Here is a 22,079-nt window from a genome sequence, read left to right as displayed (position 1 = left end):
GGGGGGGGGGCGGTGGCTAGGGAAGAATAGAATTACTTTGGATGAGGTAGAGAAAGTGAAAAGAGGGGAGGGATATGGAGGTACGAAGGATAGCAGAATGAATCTGACATTATTACCCTATGTGCATATGACCAGTGTGATTCTACATCATGTACAATCAGAAGAAGGAGAAGTTATACTCCATTTATGTATGATGTGTCAAAATGCATTCTACTGTCATGTATAACTAATTAGAACAAATAAAATATAGGCTGAGATTTCTGGGAGCCTTGGAAAGGGGAAAATATATTTTGTATGTCTAAGAAATGTAAATAATTCTTGGTTAGAGGGGAAAATTTCATGTCACATCATCCATTGAATCTGGACTGAATTTAGTCACTTACCTGACTAATCGAATGCAGTAAATGTGATGCTTTAAGATTTTAGTCACAAGATAAGAAGAAGCATTGATTTACTCTCTGGGACTTCTTAGAATTCAATTGCTACACTGTGAGAAAGTCCAAGTAACTACATGAAGAGTGACACAGAGAGTAAGCAAGATCCCTAGCTGACAGCCAACACCAATGTTCCAGTAATGAGAATGACCCATTTTGAAAGAGGATACTCTTCTAGGAGACCCATCTAGGTGATGTTGTCTAGAACAGAGATGAGCCATCTCCACTCAAATTGCAGATTCATAAGCAAAGATAAATAATAGCATCTGTTGCAAGTCACTAAGTTTTAGGATGATTTGTCATACAGCATAAGTATCCATAACATTTCTTTTTTTTTTAAAGAGAGAGAGAGAGAAAGAGAGAGAGAGAATTTTAATATATATATTTTTTTTTTTAGATTTCGGCGGACACAACATCTTTATTGTATGTGATGCTGAGGATCGAACCCAGGCTTCACGCATGCCAGGCGAGTGTGCTACCGCTTGAGCCACATCCCTTCCATAACATTTCTTAACCTAGAAATTCCACATCTACATGTGTACTTTAGATAAACTTGTACACATATGAATAAAAAGTGTAAATGAAGATGTTTATTGTAGTACTCTATATGAAAGTGGAAAAATTGGAACAATATACTTTCAGGGAGTTACTGAATTAACTATGGCTTATTTGCATGGTGGTTAAAATGAATGAGCTAGATCCATCTGTATCAATACATATAATCTAAAAAATAATTCTAAATAATAACAACAATTTTCAAGAAGATACATACTGTAGATTCCATTTATATACATTCAAAAATATACAAAACAATGTTATGTATTACTATGGACCTATATTTTTACAGTAAGTGTACAATAAATACCAAGCAGCTGATTAATAAACATAAACTTTAGGAAGATGATTGTCTTGCTGGGTGCAGTGGTGCACATCTGTAATCCCAGCAGCTTGGGAGGCTGAGGCAGGAGGATCACGAGTTCAAAGCCAGCCTTAGCAACAGCAAGGTGCTAAGCAACTCAGTGAGACCCCGTCTCTAAATAAAATACAAAATAGGGCTGGGGATGTGGCTGAGTGGTAGAGTGTCCCTGAGTTCAATCCTCAGTACATCCCTCCAAAATGGTTCTCTCTGGAGAGAGAGGAGGGGAGAAGGGACAGAAGTGGGCTTTATCTGTACTATTAATATTTTATTTCTTTTGTTCTTTCTTTTTTAGAGCTCAATGAGACAAAGTGTTCACATTTGTTTTATCTCAATGGTAGGCACAAATGTATCTGTTGTATTATTTTCTGTTCATACACTTGAATTATTCATATTTTATAATTTTTAATAGAAAAGAAAAAGAAATCTTGGATTTTCACTCATTAACCATGCAATATATTATCTTCACTTTTGGGGATATATTCAACAATATAGATCTTAAAATCAACTTTACCGAAGTTTTATTTATATAGGATAAAATTCACCCTTTAAAATTGTACAGTTTGATAAGTTTTGCCAAATATATAAACTTATGACCCCCAAACCACAATCAAGGTATAGAATATTCCTATCACTCCAACAATTTCTTCATGTACTTTCTACAGGCAATTCCTCCACCCTTGGCCCCAGGTAATCATGTAACTCCTTTATGTTATTATAGATTATACAGATTGGTATGAATGGAATTCTATGCCAGGTTAACTTTTGTACCTGGCTTCTTTTTTCAGCATAAGGCTTTTGAGATTTACACATTACTAAGAGTATCAGTACTAGGTCCCTTTGTATTACTGCATAGCATTTCATGTATGGACACAATCTGATTTGTTTATTCACAAATCAGAATGCCTTTAGACATTTAGGTTATTTCCTTATTTGACCCACTTTGAATAAGGCTACCATGAACATTCATATGGTAGTCTTTTGTGGACATAGATTTCCAATTCACTTGGGTAAATAGAGTAGAATTTCTGGACAGAACTCCAGTGTCAGGTATTTGATTGTGAATATCACTTTGTGTATGGTATGAGGTAAGGGTTAAGTTGATTTTAATATCATATGGATAGCCAATTGTTCTAGAATTTGACAAGACTGTGCTTGAAGTATACTCTATTTTTATACTTCTTATTATGTGAAATAATAAGTTATCATTTAGTATCTGCATATAATTTGTCTTATGACCACCTTCCTATTTTCTTTCTAAAATTTCTATTCAAAATAATAGGAGATGTATAGGAAATTATCTAAATATGTAAGACTCTGCAATTTCATTCAGAGGGAGTGGGAGGGAGGGAGAGAGAAAAAGAAAGAAAGGGAGAGATATTTTTCATTTCTGTTTACCAATGAGCAATGACATACAGTATCATCATAGTTACATAGCAACTAGTGACAAAATTAGTTTATATCCAAATCATCTAACTTTTCTCGCTTCAGTTAGCTCCTGCACATTTTAATGTGCTAGCTCGAGTTCCTTTTCCAGTTCTGTAATCTAAGCCTTCATCATTTCCTGCTGGGTGCACCGTAACCACCTTTCTCTTTTATATCTATCCTATCATATGCATTTTAGGACCTAAATTGGTCCTAAGCTCAGACCTTCACAGTATCCTGTTCCTCAGCCCCATTATGTACAGAATCTTCTGTCTGGCTCTCAAGGCCCTACTTTTTCTAACTAACTTTCTTCCTAATAGGGCAGTGTCCTCTGTTTTCCACAGCTATCCTGTATTTGCCTCTGATCCCATGCTTTTCCTGCAAGCAGTCATGTTTATCTTACCCCACATGCTACCTCCTCTGCAAAGCCTTCAGTCAGGTCTCTAGCTTTATCACCATAGCTTTATTGTGAATTCCACTTGTGAGTGTTTTAGTGAACTTTTTCATTGCTGTGACAAAAAGACCTGACAGGAAGAATTTTAGAGGAAGAAAAGTTTATTTGGTCTCACAGTTTCAGAAATCTTATCCATAGATGGTCAATTCCATTACTCTGGGCTGGTAAAGGAGCCAGAACATCATGGTGGAAGAGTGTGGTGGAGGAAAGAAGCTCAGGACATGGCCACCAGGAATCAGAAAGAGTTTCACTCACCAAAGACAAAATATAAATCCCAAATGCATGCCCCAGGTGAACCAACTACTCCAGCCACACCCTACCTGCTTACAGTTACTACTCAGTTAATCTCTATTATGGGATGAATGCACTGGTTAGGTTAAGACTCTCACAATCCAATCATTTGTCCTCTGAACTGTCTTGCATTGTCTCACACATCACCTCCAAACCATAACAACATGCTTCAGTCAGCCTCTCTATTTTCTTACATTGTTCACTATTATTGAATATGTACATCTTGCCTCCCCTATGTAAGAAAGAACTATACCTCATATTCTGCTATTTCCTACAATGCCAAGCACATACATGCTTTCCTAGCTTATTTTAGATTTTTTTTTACTCACTGATTAGAGTGAATGTTAATTTGAAGTAAAAAAAAAAAAAAAAAAAACATGCCTTTTACTTTTCGAGTTGCCTTTCCATTTCAGCTCTTGGTGTTACTGCTTTTGTTCTGGAAGGAGGAAGGGCTTCTATAAAGGACCACTATGGCAACTCCAACCCAACCTCTTGATTCTGTCTGCTGATTTGGAGGTAGATGGCCAGCCAGTATTTTCTAATTGTAATTCCAGGCCAGAAGTGAACTAGGAAGTAAGAGACAGATGGCTAGAGTGAGTATTCTCTCAGATCCCAGAAGAAGGCAGGCTCCTCATTTAACCCTTGGTTGCCCTGGAAAAGACAAACAGCACTCTCTTGAGGGACCTGCAGTCACTGCTGTGTGCCAGCTTTAACAAAGGGGAAACTTAATTAGCGAAACATTGTTTAAAATTATCACTGTTAGTGCTGGGGTTTTGGCTCAGTGGTAGAGCACTTGCCTAGCATGTGTGAAGCACTGGGTTCCATTCTCAGCACCACTTAAAGATAAATAAGTAAAATAAAAAGATAAATGAGAGAATATCACCACTTAAAAATTATTATCATTTAAGTGCACATAGGAAATACATGAAAAGTAGGCAAAGAAGCAACTGTTACTTCCCTTTTTTCTATCCCTATTTTTTAGTAAAAAATAGGTTGTTACCTGCACTCTCATCTCCCAGTTGAACTCTTGAGAACAATGCAGTCCAAGTGACTCCCAGATCCTCTCTATGGAGCTCAGCAAACAGTGGCATTTAGTTACTCACACCTGACCCTACACACCTTCACATGATCAATCTCCTTGGTCTTGTCTTTCCTTGTCCAGTGTGACTTCATCAGTGATTTAATCCGTTTCTTTCATTTCAGGGAAGAACTGACCCTTTGGGCTCCCTCCTTGTTGGTAAGGAATGTGTGCTGTTTGGTGGCACAGCAGGTCTGCCTAGGGGACCATGAATCACATGCAATTTTCAATAATCATGATATCAAACTTTAAATGGCATTAAATTCAGGTTTTTGTGCATGTGGACTCTCACCCTGTGCAGAAAAAAAGACTGTAAATACAATGCTTTCAAATGAATATAGCGATTAATATTTGACTGTCATCTACTTTGTTTTACTGTGTGGATTACTTCAGAAAAAACAGTTGAGAAAATAACAATCCTTTATGAGCAATTTCAGATTTTCTAAACCTTTTGCAATCTTCTGCTTTAATTTGTTTTCCATTAGTACATGCTCAAGTGTACTGAACAGAAAGGGAGTGGGAGACTGAGAACATTCCAGCTCTGTAATTCTCTAATTCTGTGACCACTTGCAGGTGATTTTCTTTCTCTCTGCCTCAGTTTCCTCATTTGTAAAAAAAGAGGGGCTTGGAGTGGATGGTCTTGAAAGACTCATCCAAATTATTTGATGTTCTGCATTGCAATCAAATATGCTATTTTGATGGATTTTTTTTTTATAAATATTGGAATTTGTACCACTTGCATTAGTTGTTCTCACCTTTCTTTTGTCTCAATAATAAGCCTCAGAGGTGGGATTTCAAAATTAGAATTTTTTACAGGCTTCAGCCAAAATTATAGAGCCATCTCAGGAGTACTATTACAGCTAATATTCTTATCTGTAGATATCTAGGGAAGCAAATAACTTTTGAAGATCTTTTTGCTGTTTCTCTCTGGGTTCTTTATCCCAGGGTGTTTATATAACTAATGTGTCTTAGTGGTAAGGAAAATGAACAAGTATTGAGTGAAGGAAAATAAAACTCCCTCCTTTTATCTTTGTCCCAGTCTGTAACTGTTTCCCAGCTAACCCACCTGTGTTTTACTGCTTAGGGAATTCGGCAAATATATATATATATATATATAAATATATATGTAGGCACTTGTTCACTGCTAATAGGGGCTGCTAATAGCATTCCTGTCTCTTGTCAGAGCTGTCACAGTTGATTTCTTTTTTACATATCTGTGAGTTTTATAAAGTTTAACAGCTGAAAAATCAAGCTCATTAAGAAACTCCCTGAGTAGTTCAGAATGAGCTAATTTTCCAGGGTCAGTCTTGGGCACAGAATCCAGTGAACAGAAATATAGATATGGATCAAATCTGTATTTGGGGTAAAAATGGGAGTTCATAACTCACTTGAATCAAAAGTATGAAAGATGATATGTCAAGAGCTTTGTAATGTTTTGAACAACCAATAAAAAAATATGAACTAGGAACTTTATTTTCACAACTTAAAGAGGAGGGAGAAAGTTGAGCAATAAATGAGATGCCCTGAATGATGGACTGTGTATTTCATTTGGCAAAGGCACTTGGTGATCTTTTTTATTATTTTTTAGGTGTAGATGGACACAACACAATGCTTTTATTTTTTATGTGGTGCTGAGAATCGAACCCAGGTCCTGCCCATGTTAGGCGAGCTCTCTACTGCTGAGCCACAATCCCAGCCCTTGATGATCTTATATATGTGCATAAAAACAGCTCAAGAATGGTGAGAAGTTTTGTTACTGGAGGTCCCAGGAGTTCTCAAAAAGAGGGACCTCGACTCAGGCAAGTAGGTCTTTGGTGTACTTAATGGAAAAGAGTTTCAGCATGCGCCAGTTAGAGACAGATTTATTTAGGGAAAGCACTCAATGCTCATTGAAGGGATATTGTGGGTTATTTCAGGTAAGAGGCATTTTAGAGTGGGTAAGAAATATGCATTCAAGGGAGAATGTGGCCATCCTGAGAGTACAACAGAGAATGTTGACCATTGCTTGAGAATGAGACACTTTGGGAGTAAAGCAATAAATACACATTTATGTACACCTGTGGTGGTGTACATCTGTAATCTCAGTGACTTGGGAAGCTGAGGCAGGAGGATTGTAAGTTCAAAATCAGCCTTAACAATTTAGTAAGACCCTGTCTCAAAAAATAAAGAGCTGGGGATGTGGCCCAGTGGTTAAGCACTCCTTCATTCAATCCCTGATACCCTCCACAAAAAATACCTATTCCAAAGAGAATATGGGCTAACTCCAGAGGAAGAAATAGCAACCCCTTGGTATATAGGGTTAATATTTATAGAGGGATAGTTGCTAAGAGCTGAACTAGAGGTGGAGCCAGGGCAGAATTACACCATTTGCTGCCAGGTTTTTTTTTCCCAGTGGTTGCATATTGCCCTGATGTTACTTTTTGCAGATGAGGACATGAGTCAAGGGTGCACAGGGCACAGACCAAGCGTGTAGGCTAAGGACATGGGCTTGGTTGCTCAGGAGTACTTGTTTTGCATCTCAAAGTTTCATAGGTGTTTCATGCATTTCAATGGTTCATGGACACTTGTGAGACTCAGTCTATCTTTTCTGTATCCCCAAATTCCTAGCTCAGTTTATATTTTAACTTGTTCATATTTGCAGGTAACTTGGCATTTTTGGCTCAGCTGTTCTTCATGAAGATTGGGCAAAGATTTTGGCAAGACAACCCTTAAAATAATTTTTCCCCTACATTTCTTTCTGCTTCTTCTTAGTCTCTTTTGGAATTTTCTACTCACCTCTCCCATTTGTTAATCTTGGTATATTAGTCCTAAACATCTTTTCTTCTCTAGCTACACCCACTTCTTTTGTGGTTTCATCCAGGATTTTGTCTTGAACTATCACTCTTGGTTCATTTCTGCTGCTATAACAAAACATCACTGTGATAAGCAATAGAAGTTCATTTGGCTCATGGTTCCAGAGACAGGTAAATCTAACAGCACTGGCATTCCATGGTGAGTCAGCACATGCACACATGAGAGAAAGGGAACTGAACTCTAGTTATAACTATCACACTCCTGTGATAATGACATTCATCCATTTATGAGGATGAAACCCTCATGACAATCACCTCTCCAAGGCCCCACCTCTTAAAACTGTCACAATGGCAATTATATTTCACTATGAGATTTGGAGGGGACATTCAAACTATACCAGTCATTTGTATATTAACAACTCTCAAACTTATATTTCTAGCATAGACCTCTCCTCTTAACGCTAGACTATCTAACTGCCTACTTCATGTTCGAATGGATTTATAATACATATCTCAAACTTAATATGTAAAAATCTGAATTCCTTCTGATATATGATCATCCTATAGCCTTCTTCATCTCAAGTGGTGACATTCCACATTATCCTTTTAGTTGTTTGGGCTGAAAATCTTGAGTTGATCCCTGACTCCTCTCTTCCTTTTGTACTTCCCAATCTCATCAGGAAACACTACTGGTGCCAACTTCAAAATATATCCCGCATTTAACAATTTCATCTTCTGCTACTATTGTCCTGATGCTACCATCATCTTTTCCTTGGATTATTGCAATAGCATCCTCACTGGTGTTCCTGTTTCCTGATCTCCTCCTCAACAGTATTTATACTTAATGTAGCTTTCAGAGTGATTCTTTCAATGGGTAGGCTGGATCATATTACACAACACTCCACATCATCTTACTTTGAGTAATAGTCAAAGGTCTTCAGGTTGTGTAGGATCCAATATGATTTGTTCCCTCCCTCCATTTAACTCTATGACCTCATCTGTTAATATTGTCCCCTCACTACTCTATTCCAGTGACTCTCATTTATGTCCCTCCAACTTTCCCCACACATTCCTGTCCCAGAGCCTCTGTATTTGCTGTTTCTTCTGCAGGAGTGCAACTCCCTTAACAGCAGGTCTTATTCTCTCTTCTTTAGGTGTATTCTTTGCTGTAGTTTTACATAGCACTACCACAGTCTAAGCACACATACACAACTGCCATGATCTGAGTGAATATACTTCCTCCAATTAATATGTTGGAACTTAGTTTGGTTGCAGTGACACAAGAGTTGCTGGGGTAGAATGTTATGATTTAGATATGAGATGTTCCCTAAAGCTCCTATATTAATGCAGCAATATTCAGAGGTGAAATGATTGGACTATAATAGCTATAACCTAATCAGTCCATCTTCGTTTGAATGAACTGACTGGGTAGTAACTGTAGATAGGTGGGATGTAGGTCACTGGGGGCATGCCCTGGAAGTGTGCAACTTCCCTGTGGCCCCTTTCCATATCATTCTCTGCCTTCTGGATGTCCTGAGAGGAGTAGCTTCCTTCTGCCATGCTTTTCCCTCATGATGTTCTGCCTCACCTGAGGCCCAGAGAAATGAAGTTGGCTGTCTATGGACTAAGACCTTGAAACTGTGATCCAAACTTTTACTTCTATAACTTGTTCTTGTCTGCTGTTTTGGTCACAGTGATGGAAAATGTGACTAAAACAGAACCTAAGACCCAATGTGACAGTATTGAGAGTTGGAGACTTTAGGAGATTATTAAATCATTTAGTTTCCAACCTCATGAGTTGATTAGCAACCTTATCAAAGAGCTTGAAAGAAAAAATTAGTCCCTTTTGCCCCTCCTTCTTCCTCCATGTAAGGATCCAGCATTTGAACCCTCTGGAAGATGCAGGGACAGAGTGCCATCTTGGAAGCAGAGATTGGGTCTTCATCAATATCAAACTGGCAGTTGGTCTTAGACTTTCAGTCTCCAGAACTGTGAGAAACAAAGTTCTGTTCTTTATAAATTACAAATCTCAGGTTATTTTGTTATAGGAACAGGAATGGACTAAGACAAATATATTTACATAAGAACATATATGTGTACTTCTACACGCAAATGTGCATTTATTTATTGTCTCCCTCCACTAGAATACTAAATCCATAAAAAGTAGAAGTAGAAAAATTTTTCCTTTATCTGGCTTGTTCATTGTTGTATTCCCAGTGGCCAGAAGCACAGTAGGCACATAGTAGGTGCTGAATTTGTACACGTGGAATACATGAAGGCATCAGTCAAGTCTTGGTAACCAGTGTCTGGGAGCCAGGTCTCAATGAGACAGTAGAGAGAGGAAAGGTAATTATGACTTGTAGTAATGTAGAATCTGTGATTATGATGCTGAATCTTGGATGTCAACTTGCCTGGATTGAGACATGTCTAGAAAATTAAGAAAACACACTTCTGGGTGTGTTGGTGGGGGTATTTTCAGAGATGATTAACAGGTGGATTTGTGAACTGAGAGGGGAAGACCTGCTCTAAATGTGGGCAGAACCATCTGATGGGTGAGGGGCCCTGATGGGACAAAAAAAAAATGGAAGGAGGAAGCCCAACTAGATGCTCAAGTTCAATTCTTCTTGAGAGGGTACATTTTTGCCACTGCCATCATTCAGAGACATCAAGCTCCAGCTTCTTTAGCCTTTGAACATGGACTCATCACCAACTCTCCAGGGTCTTTCAGATCTTTAGCCTCGGACTCGAGTGCATCATTGGTCACTCTTGCTCTGGTTCAAGAAGCTGCACTGAGCAGTTACTGGTTTTTCTAACTCTTCAGCTTGCAAGCAGCTACATGGGACTATCAAAGTCTTGATCATGTAAGCCAATCTAATAATTTCCTTTTATTATTATGTATACATTCTGTGGGTTCTGTTCCTCAAGAGAATCCTGTCTAATACAATGACCACCCAAACTGGAGGCTGTGCCCAGAATCTGTTTAGCTCAGATAATGGAGTTACAAAAGTAATATTTTTTGTTAGTCAATACAATAAGTATAAAAAAATCTAAAATTTTTATAATGGAGCAGTTTGAAGTATAAACATTGTTATTCTGGTCAAGTAGCTTTGTACTAATAAGGGTATGGAATGATGGTATGTTGTGATGGTTAATTTTCTATATCAACTTGATTGGTCCATGTGGTGCCCATATATTTGGTTAAATGTGTCTGAATCATCTGTGATGGTGTTTCTAGATGAGATTAGCATTTAAATTGGTAGTCTGAGTGAAGCATATGGCCCTTCCCAATGTAGGTGGGTATGATCCAATCCAGTGAAGACCTAAATGGAACAAAAAGGTGGAGAAAGGGAGAATTAGCTTCTCTCTCTGCCTGACTGATTGAGCTGGAACATTGATCTGCTGCATTCAGACTAGAACTTATACTATTGATTCTCTCAGTTTCATGCCTTTAGACTAAATGAGAACTACATTACTGGTTTTCCTGGCTCTCCAGGTTATCAACTGAAGATATTGTGGGACTTCTCAGCCATTATAATCATGTGAAGCAGTTTCTTTTTTATATCTATTTTTACCTGCCTGTGGGTTCTCTGGAGGACCCTGACTAATACACTTTATATTTATTCTTGCAATGGCTATGCAATCCCTAATTTCCCCAATACTCTTTAATATTCTTTCATAACCCAATGGGGAAAGTTATGGAAGAAATTACCAGGTATGGGAAACTAAGCTTAACTCTTGGTAGTTTTTATTATATATTTTCACTCCTGTTTATCTGAGAATAATGACACTTCAACCAGTGGCAAGCAGATTAAATTTATATTGCCTAATATTTCTTCTTTCTTTCAGCTCTACTGCATTTTATATTGGTAATCACCTTATCATGTTTGAAACATTCTCTCCCCCTTTCTTTTAGGACACACCTAGTTATACTTCTAGGGCCACTTCTTCATTTACTAGGAGGAATAAAGAGAGTGGAGGGAATAGCAGTTATTGTTTCAATTGACTGGCATGTTCCTTCTCAATCTTTTCCTGTGTCTCCTCCTCCATACTTGCTCAGCTACCTTGGTTTTTCCTGATCACTGCTCTGTAGTAAATTCACTTATCTGGTTCCTCCAAGAGTGTATATTCTGTTACATAACAATAGCCCCACAGCTATATAATGAGTTCCTCCCTCAGAATTTCTGTATTTGAGATCAGAGAGTAGTTCAGTTATCCCCTACTCTGTAGATGGTTTTGTTAAAATATGTAGCTCCAGAGGTTTTTTGACAGTAGTTAGAGGGAAGAATGAACTCATAATGTGGATAAGAATAGTGACAATTATCCCACTCCTTGGTATATATTCAAAGGACTTAAAATTAGCATACTACAATGACACAGCCACATCAATGTTCACAGCAGCTCAATCCACAATAGCTAAGCTATGGAACCAACTGAGGTGCCCTTCAACAGATGAATGGATAAAGAAAATGTGGTACATGTATAAAATGGAGTATTACTCAGCCAAAAAGAAGAATGACTTTATGACATTTGCTAGTAAATGGATGGAGCTGGAGACTATCACACAAAGTGAAATAAGCCAATCCCCCCAAAACAAAAGTCAAATGTCCTCTCTGATATGTGGATGGTAACACATAATAAGGGGGGAAAGGAAGAATAGAAGTTCATTGGATTAGACAAAGGGGAATGAAGGGAAGGGAGGGGTAATGGGAATAGGAAAGACAGAAGAATGAATTGCACCTAACTTTCGTATATTCATATATGAATATACAACCAGTGAAATTCCACATCATGTTCAATCACAAGAATGGGATCTTAATCACAATAAGTTACACTCCGTGTAGGTATGTCAAAATATATTCTGCTGTCATGTACATCTAAAAATAATAAACAAAATAAAAAAATTCTTTCTTTCCTGTTCACTTTACTTGGCATCCAGAATGCTATGCTCTCTTGGTTTTCAATGACTGCCTCTTTTCAATGTCATTTTCTGATATCCTTGGCTTTTTAATCTTGGAGTTCTCCTGGGTTGGACTCTTGTCATCCCCTTGGTGATCTCATTTTCTTTTATGACTTTAAATACCATGTAAGAGCTGATGATTCCCAATTGAATATTTGCAGCTTGATCCTCTTTTGTGACATTTAGATTCCTTTATTCAATTGCCTGTTTGATATTTCTACTTTAAAGAGAGATTAGGCATCTTGAACTCAACACATCCAAATCTGATTTTTCTCTGCAAATCTGCTCCTACTGAAGTCTTACCCATTTTAGTAAATCACACTTGTTCAGGCAAAGAAGCTTGATTTTTAATTCCACTCTTTCTCTTACATCCTATCTTTAATTCATTCACATCTTCAAAATACATCTAGAATCTTAGAATTTCTCATTACTTCCAAAGCTACTACCAAAGTCTAAAATCACCTTAATTTCTTACCTGGATTACTACAATAGCTTCCAAATAGTCTTCCTATTTTCTCCCTTACCACTCAAAATCTACTTTCTACTTAGCATCCAGAGTGACCTTTGAGAATGCTGTTATGTCATGTTGTTTCTCTGTCCAAAACCCTGAGATGGCTCTATTTTTGACACAGAATAAAATCCAGTGCTTATGGTGGCCTACATGGTCCTATAGGGTTTGGGCCTCTGTTACCTTTCTGATTTTGTCGTCTTCTACCATACCATTTTCTCCCTGTACTGCAGATATACTGTGTTCTTTGTTATTCCTTAAATATATTAGGTAATCTCTAGTTTCAGGGCTTTTGAACTTGCATTTCCCTCTGCCTAGAATACTTCTCTTCTGGATATCTACATAGCTCATTCCCTTATCTCTAAAAATATTTGCTCAAATGATATTTTCTCAGGTGTTCAGTTATCATCCTATTTAAAACTTGTCACTGCCCACCAATATTCCCTATCATCTTTACCCTCTTTATAATTTCCCTTAGCACTTAGTACTTTCTCATATACCATATAATTTACTTACTTTGTTTATTGTTAGTCTACATATGCTATGCACTGAATTGTGCTACCCATTCATTCATTAAAGTCTTAACCCTGATATCATGACATTTGGAGATGGGGCTTTTTGGAGGAAGTTATGGTGAAATGAGGTTTTAAGGTTATGATGGGATTAGTGCCCTTATAAGAAGAGGTACTAGAGAGCTTGTTTTCCTCTTTCTCCCTCTCTTTTCTTAATATTTATTTTTTAGCTGTAGATGGACACAATACCTTTTATTTATTTATTTTTATGTGGTGTTGAGGATCAAAGCCAGGGCTTTGCACGTGCTAGGCAATGCTCTACTGCTCTACTGCTCTCTCTCTCTCTTTATTCAATGTGAGGACACAATGAAAATGTGACTATCTGCAAGCCAGGAAGAGAACTCTCACCAGAGAACAAAATCATCTAACAACTTGGTCTTGGACTTCCCAGCCTCCAGAATTCTTAAGAAATAAATTTCTGTTGTTTAAACTACTCTGTTCATGGTATTTTGTTATGACAGCTCAAGCTGATTAAAACAATACTCTTCACTATATGATAAACTCAAGGATAAAAAGTTTTGTCCAATTGCTTACTGTTGTGTCATCAATGTTTAGAATACTAGCATGTAGTGATTTATCCATAAATATTTGCTAAGTGAAAGCATGAGTGAATGCATCAGATATGGCACCTGCAGAGAAAATGGCCTGCAAATGAGCATACTACAATGTAGAAAGTGGTTCCAGGGCTCAAAGAAGGGAGAGGTCACTTGGAATTCGGGAAGGAGTAGGGGTATCCAGGAGGGCTTACTGGAGGAGTTATTATTTGGTCTGAGCCTTTTAGAAAAGGCAGGATTTGTGGATGGATGGGAAAGTCAGGTTGTAGTAGGTTATGTGCAGGATAGAAGTGGAAAATAAGACTAGAAGGAAGTCTAGGACTAAATCATGAAGGTTCCTGAATGCCAAGTTCAAAAACTTTGTCCTTAGGTGTGTCTCAAGTGGAGTGGACATGAAGGTCATAGAATTGAAAATAAAAATCTGAGCTATCAGTCAATGATTTTTCTCTGATTTAACATTATTTGATGTTTTTACTAAATAAATTGTCTCAAAAATAAGAACTCTAAGTTCTCTAAGAATTTGATGCTATGATTGCTAATGCACCATAGAAAAGAAGCAAACAGGAAAAAGAGGGAGGGAATTTTGAATATGAAAACAGATACACCTCCAGGGAGAGCAGATAACTCTTTGGCCCAGAGGATGAAGATGAAAACCCTAAACTACAAGTTTAAACCTCTCTTACTGTGCAAAATGCTATTAGTGGGAATATGGAGTGATCATTGAAAGGTTATGACAGGTGTGGATGTCTATTTAAAAACAAGGGAAAGAATGTGAAACATTTTAGAAACATTTTCATTTAAAATGATTAGAATAAAATGATTGGTACTGGAAGTGTCATGTTTCAGTTACCTGGCAAACTCACTTATAAAACCTAGATGTCTTCTGATGAAGAAACAAGGCATAATTGTAATACTGGCTTTACCAAGTGCTACACACATTGCTTTGTGTTCGCATGTGTATGGTGGTGGTTTAACAACCATTTTTTATTTTATGAGGATGTAAAGACAATACACATTCAGTAGAAACTATACTTTAAAAAATTTGAATCAATCTTTTCCTGGGCTGGCAATATGTACTATGTTTCTTGATGCTGGACAGTGGCAGCCACAGCTCCCAGTGAGTCGTGCCATCAAGAGGGTCAACAACTGATTTCCTACAGTTTGCTGTGTTGCTAAGCTATGTGTTTGGTATATTTAATGGATTAGATGTAATTTGTTTTTGCATTTGTTACTTGAACTAATTAAATGCATTTTTCATTTACAATACTTTCTATTAATGATGGGTTTTACTGGGAAGTAGAAATGTCTGAATTTATCTGTCACCACCTGAAGTATAAACTTTGTCTTCCCAACCAAACAATACCCAATAATTTCACTTATAAACAGGGCCCTGCACTCTGCCAGGGTTTGCAGCCCACACTCTCCTTTGCAAATGAGTCAAAAGTGTGGGGGTGGCTTTGGTGAGCAATGAAAGAGAATCAGATGGGGGTGATCATTATGTAAACACTTTTGCCAGCTCAGAGGACCATGGAAACAAGGTCCATACCATGATGCAAGTTGGGGCGATGGAAGTATCGTTGAGGTAACACCATAATTGTCCACTGTTGGTCTTCCCACATGAAGGTGCTCAGGGGCTTTATCTACGATAAATGAGGCATTAACAAGGTCCAACACACAGTGATAAGTTCCCCATTGAGTACTTTGCTCTTCGAGAATACTGGGTAAGTTGGGAACAATTGCATAAATTTAAGGGATTATCTTATTTAATTTTCTGTAATACAGTGTCATACATCAAGTTCTGTCTGGCTTTCTTACTGGCCACACAGGGGGGTTAAGGATTGTAGATTGGATGAATTATGCTTAATTTAGCCAATTCACCTATGGCTGCTGTTACCACTTGATGGCCACTGGGGACCTGATATTATTTGATGACAACAATTTAGCAGGAAGCAGGCAAAACAACAGGGTGTGTTTAGTATTCCCACTTAATATTGGCTTTCCAGCTGACACTTGTTTAATCTCCCAGAAATGCAAATGGAACTCTCCTACTGTAGTTTGTAAGCATTTTCCCACAAAATATCAACATATATTATATATTTAGGAATGGCCATGAGCACTGGGTAGAGGGTGGGTGGCAGGCATCCAAGCTGCAGAGTCAATGTTACAGATCAGGTTTTCAATATATTTGCCCACATATCCATCAATAGCAGTGACCTGCCTGAGAAGTTGTTAGGGTTACTATCTATCAGCGTACATTCAACTTCCATGTCTACCAATGCTGTTATTCTCTGAATAGTTTTTGAAGATTAATGTATTACTATGTCTATATATGGCCTCCCATTCAGAGACATGGCTTGGATCCCCAAACCTTGACCTCTTCCCTAGTTGTCCCACACCCAAGGGATCAAAGCCATGAGCTCTACTTTGATTACATTTCTTATTTGTCTCTGTCTCATTTGGAGCAGGAGTCCATTCCTTTCTGATTGCCCCCTTTTTATTGCTTATTGATAGTTAATGGCTAAAACCTCTTGTCCTTTGGCAATTCCTTCGATAACTGTACCAAAGTAGCAACAGGTTGTTTATCTATTTTCCTTTCATCCATTCTTGCTGCTATTAAGTCCATCCACATCTGTTTTTTTTTTAAATAACTTTTAAGCTTTTTAAAATTTCTACTTGTAGATGGACACAATACCTTTTTTCTTAAAGTGGTGCTGAGGATTAAATCCAGTGCCTTACACGTGCTAGGCAAGTGTTCTGCCACTGAGCCACAACCCTAGCCCTCCACATTTGTTTTCAGGAGACCTGAAAACCCTTCCAATTTGGGCTGGTTTTACAGGCTCCTGTTTTTTTGCTACAATCTTTCTGTCTCCCCTAGATCTGCTGTTTGCTTGAAGGGCTCCCCTATGAATGGGGATAATACTAATACCAGGGCATCACAAACGGACTAAAGGGCTGTGTGTAACACTGCATCCCTCATCCTGGCAGTAAAAATCAGACTGACCTGTCCCAGGGAAGTCTGCACATAAATACTATGTTTCATTCCCAATTCCCACAAATTGCTTTGTAGATCTTCCATAGAGGTCCAGGTGCCTCTAGACATGGGAATATCTCCTGAATTTGGCCATGTATTGTGAGTGGCAAGAAGCAGCCAAGCTAGTAATGACCCTATGCCTTTTTTTAATCTTTTATTGATTTTATTTTTTTAAAATACACAACAGCAGTGGAATGCATTATAACTACACTTTCATCAGCTGCTGACATAAAACAGGGTGAACAGTTACAAAAGTCATTTTAGGCAATTCTATACCATTCAACATGATCCCATCCGCTCCAGGGACCCACAAAAACTTGCTGGTACAGTTTCTTTTATTTTCTGCCTAAACTTGGATTCCAGTTCCACAAGCTATAGGGGCTCATGGTGGAATGTCAATCTTTCTCTGGAGTAGGGAGCAGATCTGAATCCTCAATGTTCATCCACAATGACAGCACATCTTTGCTGCAAACCTATGCAAAATGTGCACCTCTTTTTAATTTTAATGCTTCCTGTACTCCATGGAACTGAGCCTGGGTAGCTAAATCTTGGTCTATGGCTAACTTTAAGCACACAGAGGGGGTCATGCCACCACTGCAGGGGCATTCTATGTCTCCTTTAGCTTTCCCACAACAACTTTGGATCCCTTGCAGGTCGTTCCTATACTCACGTGGTGATCCCACCCTCCAATAGGGAAGCCACTTCCAACCACATGGAAGCTGTGGTCAGCCCAGGATTTCCCCTAGACTCCATGCCCTTTCCCAACTGCGGAGTCAACTCAACATGTCCCCCTTTGGGATCCTGTGGACTATGACAATAGTTCAACCCCAGTGCTGCAAAAGCCCCAAGAATACTATTTACAAATCCCAAAGAAAGAACTTAGAGGACTCAACTGAGAGGTTTGGAAATTTGTTACATATTCCTTGGCAACAGCAGGCTGGGACACAAGCAGGGGGAATACACAGGATAGGTCACAGGCCCACTGTGCAGATGCACTTCCTCTGGTGTTTTCTGAGTACATTCCTTTACTTTACAACCAGGGTCACTCTGTTTGGATCCTCTCCTAAAGACTAGAGATAAGTGAAGTGGCCAGATTCCCCTCTCCAATTCCTTTGTTATCACATTCTTTAGAGATCTTATCTCACTGCAAGCTTTCCTAGGCACTGATTAGTGTTTAACCCAATAGGTTCATCAGGATGTAACTCCATTGTAAGTTGAGAAGCATTTGTATTCTGTTAAACACATTGGATTCAGCATTCCATATTTTCCTTTCCTAGACTATATGGTTCTGGTTCAAAAGCATAGAACATGTCTCACTAATGTATTAAAACTCACCCACACCCTTGATTATTGGAGCACCTTTTCAAATTCTTTAAGGAAAAGTACCATGTCAGATCATATTTACAGCCTGGTTGGCTGCCAGAATGTCTTGCACAGAGTAAGCACTCAAACAACATGTGAATTGCAATATTGAATTTCATGTTTTGAGGTGCAATCACATGAAACACACCGTTTCGCAAGTGTGGGTACAAAATTTATTTTTTTTTAGGAAAGGATAAGATAATGCCTTATGTTTTTTTCCTCTCTTTTACTGTATTTAAAATTTGTTGCCTTTTTATGATTCTGACCACACATTGGACAGATGTCTTCAGGGACTTCTCTCCAACAACTCCCATATCCCTTATCTGTGCCAGAGCTGATGGTGTGGAGACTAACATCTTGTGAATAGCATTTGGCACATTTTCTCTTAAATGCAGTACTTTATACTTGCTCACATTGAAGCTCATCTGTCACTTTTTCACACAGAAATACTTGTGGTAGCCTCCTGCCATTTATGCGTTGACTTAGAATTTCAAAATGTGCACAGAATCAGTATTTTGTTCATTTATAGATTTCATTGTTTAAAATATTTTTAAAAATAAACCTTTATGTAGAGCTTACCATGTGATGGGCACTTTTCTAAGTAATTTATAAATATTAGTGTATTTAATGAAATTAATCCCATTTAAAAATTTTGATAAGTGTGTTATTTCAATATAGTTGATTTCCTTTGTAATTCTTTGTCTTTTACTTAGTGCACTTAAAAATATTCCTGTGATAAGGGGTCCAGGCACCAAATATTGTTAAGAAGCCCTACTCTTTATTCTCTCAGCCATAGTACACAGGGGCTTGTCCTGAAGTGGGCTGGAGATTGGGAGGACTCAGGAATCCTGCATTCTTACCCTAGCTCCACCATCCACTTAGCAATGGAAACTAGGATATGGCTCTTCATCCTTTCGAGACTAGTTTTTCTTAGCTGCAATAATGCTGAGGGATCCATCTGCCCCTTTGGCTCATAGGAGGTTGTGAAGATTGAATGACATAATGTGTGTGCATTGGTTGCTTTGAAAACCCTTAAAGTACCATATAATGTAATTATTGAGGAATATTAATGAGTTAAGGTTTCAGAGGCCTGGTGTGCAGGGGATGATTAATTTTAGGGCACTTTAATATTCAAACACACTTGGAGCAAATGTAGTTGAGCAGAACACTCCTTAATATGTCCTGCATACTACTTTCCACCCAAGATCTGAAATCATCTCCATAAGGCTGTATAACCTGGAGGGCTCACACCTATGTGTAATTAATTCCTTTTCTTTCCTTCTGTTGCCCCAGTAATTAATTGTTTCAGCATACCTTTGAGATCTTCCTTCCAGATAGGAAATGTAGGCAAGCTGAATACTTCAAAGTTTATTTTCAAATGGAAAGGCTGAGAAGATGTTATGGATCTAGGGATATGAGATGGAAGGTCCCTTTGGCCTCCTTCTTAATGGGGTGTGGTCTGTCCTGTGATGAGAGGGGGAAGAACTAGAAGGATACTGAAATTATATAAGAAGACAGCTGAAGGAAGTTTCTTACCTGTGTCAGGCTTGGGTCAGCATTATCTACCTCTGATAGAGCATTGGTACCCAAGGTTTTTTGAGCTAACTGGTCTCATTCTTCTTCTTCTTTTTTTAACCTTTGTTTAATTTTATGTGATGCTGAGGATTGAACCTAGGGCCTCACATGTGCGAGGTAAGCACTGTACCACTGAGCCACAACCGCAGTCCCTCATTTTTCTTTTATGTTATATATGGCCCCATGGGGGTTTCCCGTACTGTAAAGGGAGCTCTGCAGTCATTGATGCATTGTTGATATGACTATTACTTGAATATAAATTATAACTATTTATTGAGCACTTTTCCAGACATAGTACTGGGCACTGAACAAAATCTCATAAATGACTCTTTGGGCATAATATACATAGATTTCCTTAATATACATGAAGAAAAAAGGCTTGGAGAAGTGAAAGTGTTAGAAAGTGATCTGGGGCATTATGGTATAACAGAAATGACACAAACTAAAGCCAGACCAACTTGGATTCAACTTCTGGTCTTTGGCACATACTTGCTGTGCACCTTGGGAAAGAAATTTAACCTTTCTGAGCTTGTTTTCTCCTCTTATCCATCTCTCAAGCTTCCTAATATTTGTGTCCCTCCAATAGCACCTGGGACATGACTGTTGTTTAGCAGGCTTCCCATCAGCCTGCTATTTTGTTTGCCTTTGAATTTCTAGATCCATGACTTGCACCTATCAGGTATTCTATAATGGCACCTGAATGAACAATGTGGGGTTTACCAATTAGGTTGATATGAAGGTTAAATAAATTACCAGAGCAGTAGAACATTTTGAGCTTGCAATTGCAAGATTCAAATCTCATCCCTGCCTCTTAAAAACCTAAGTAAGTTACTTTACACTTCCAAGTCCCAGATAAAATAGAGGCTAACACTAAACTACTTTTCACATTGCAGTAAAAATGAATGAATAAATATCTATCTTTATGCATCATTCATCTATCATCTATGTCCTGGTTTGTGGTACTTGATACTCATGTTAAGTTTTATTATTAATAGTTTTTTATTATTTAGTACTTTAGTATTAATACTTCTATTATTATATGGAGTTAAGAATGCTATATAAGCACTCATTTACCAACATTTAATGAGCACCCACAATGCACCAGACTGAGAATGTGGCAGTGAATAGGACAAATGTGGACGATGAACTTATGGGACTTAAACTCTGGGGGCAGTGTTAGGGCACAGAGATTAATAGTTCAGGTCTCAAGAACAAGACATCATTACCACTTTATTCACTCAATTCATGGCTGTTCAACACTGAATATTTTTACACTGAGTTTTTGTGACTTTGGTTAAAGGGTAAAGGACTTAGGTTGGATGTGTTAAAAGCTACCCTCCTTTTTTGCAGTATTAGGGATTGAACCTAAGGGTGCTCTATCACTGAGTTACAGCCTGAGTCCTTTATTTAAATTTTCAGGCAGGGTCTTGTTAAGTTGCTGAGGCTGTCCTTGAATGTGCCACACCTTCCTTCCTCAGCCTCCTTAGTCACTGGGGTTGGCTATCCTCCTATCTTCTGGAAGCTAAGGGCCATCCATATTATTTTTGTATTCCCTAGTGCCTGGCAGAGTGTCTGTGACAGAGGAAATATTTGGAATACATTTGAACAGCTGAATTTCCTTTGTTGAGGACTAGTGACATGATGCAGCCCCACACTCCTAGGTGTTTAAAAACTGTGGGTAGAGGTCATGAACTTTGGCTGAATCATAATCATAATTATGCTTCCTTGTTGAGAACTCACCATGCACCAGGGGAAATTTGCAGACACCATCTTGTTGAATTTTTACTACAACTCTATGAGGTAGGCACTAGTTATCCTTAATTTTGTCTATAAGGAAATTGAAGCTCCCATTGTGTCCAAGTAGCTTGTGCAAAGACACATGGACAGGAGGTGACTTTGGACAGCATAACTATATACTAGGTACTCAGCAGATGGTAGCAGTTTGGGTAATAAATGAAGCTGGGTCTATCTGATGGCTCATTCTAGGCAGCTAAAAAATCTCAAGGGCTCACAAAGTTCTATTGAGTGAGTCAAAAGTTCTTGCACATGTATGTGGTCTTTTCAAATAGTACCATTTATTCTGTGTATGTGAAAACAAAACATTTTGGGGACTGAGGTTTTTTTTTTTAA

Source organism: Marmota marmota, unplaced genomic scaffold, assembly GCF_001458135.2.
Source record: "Marmota marmota marmota unplaced genomic scaffold, marMar, whole genome shotgun sequence".
Classification (NCBI taxonomy): Eukaryota; Metazoa; Chordata; class Mammalia; order Rodentia; family Sciuridae; genus Marmota; species Marmota marmota.
This window is presented reverse-complemented; position numbering follows the sequence as displayed.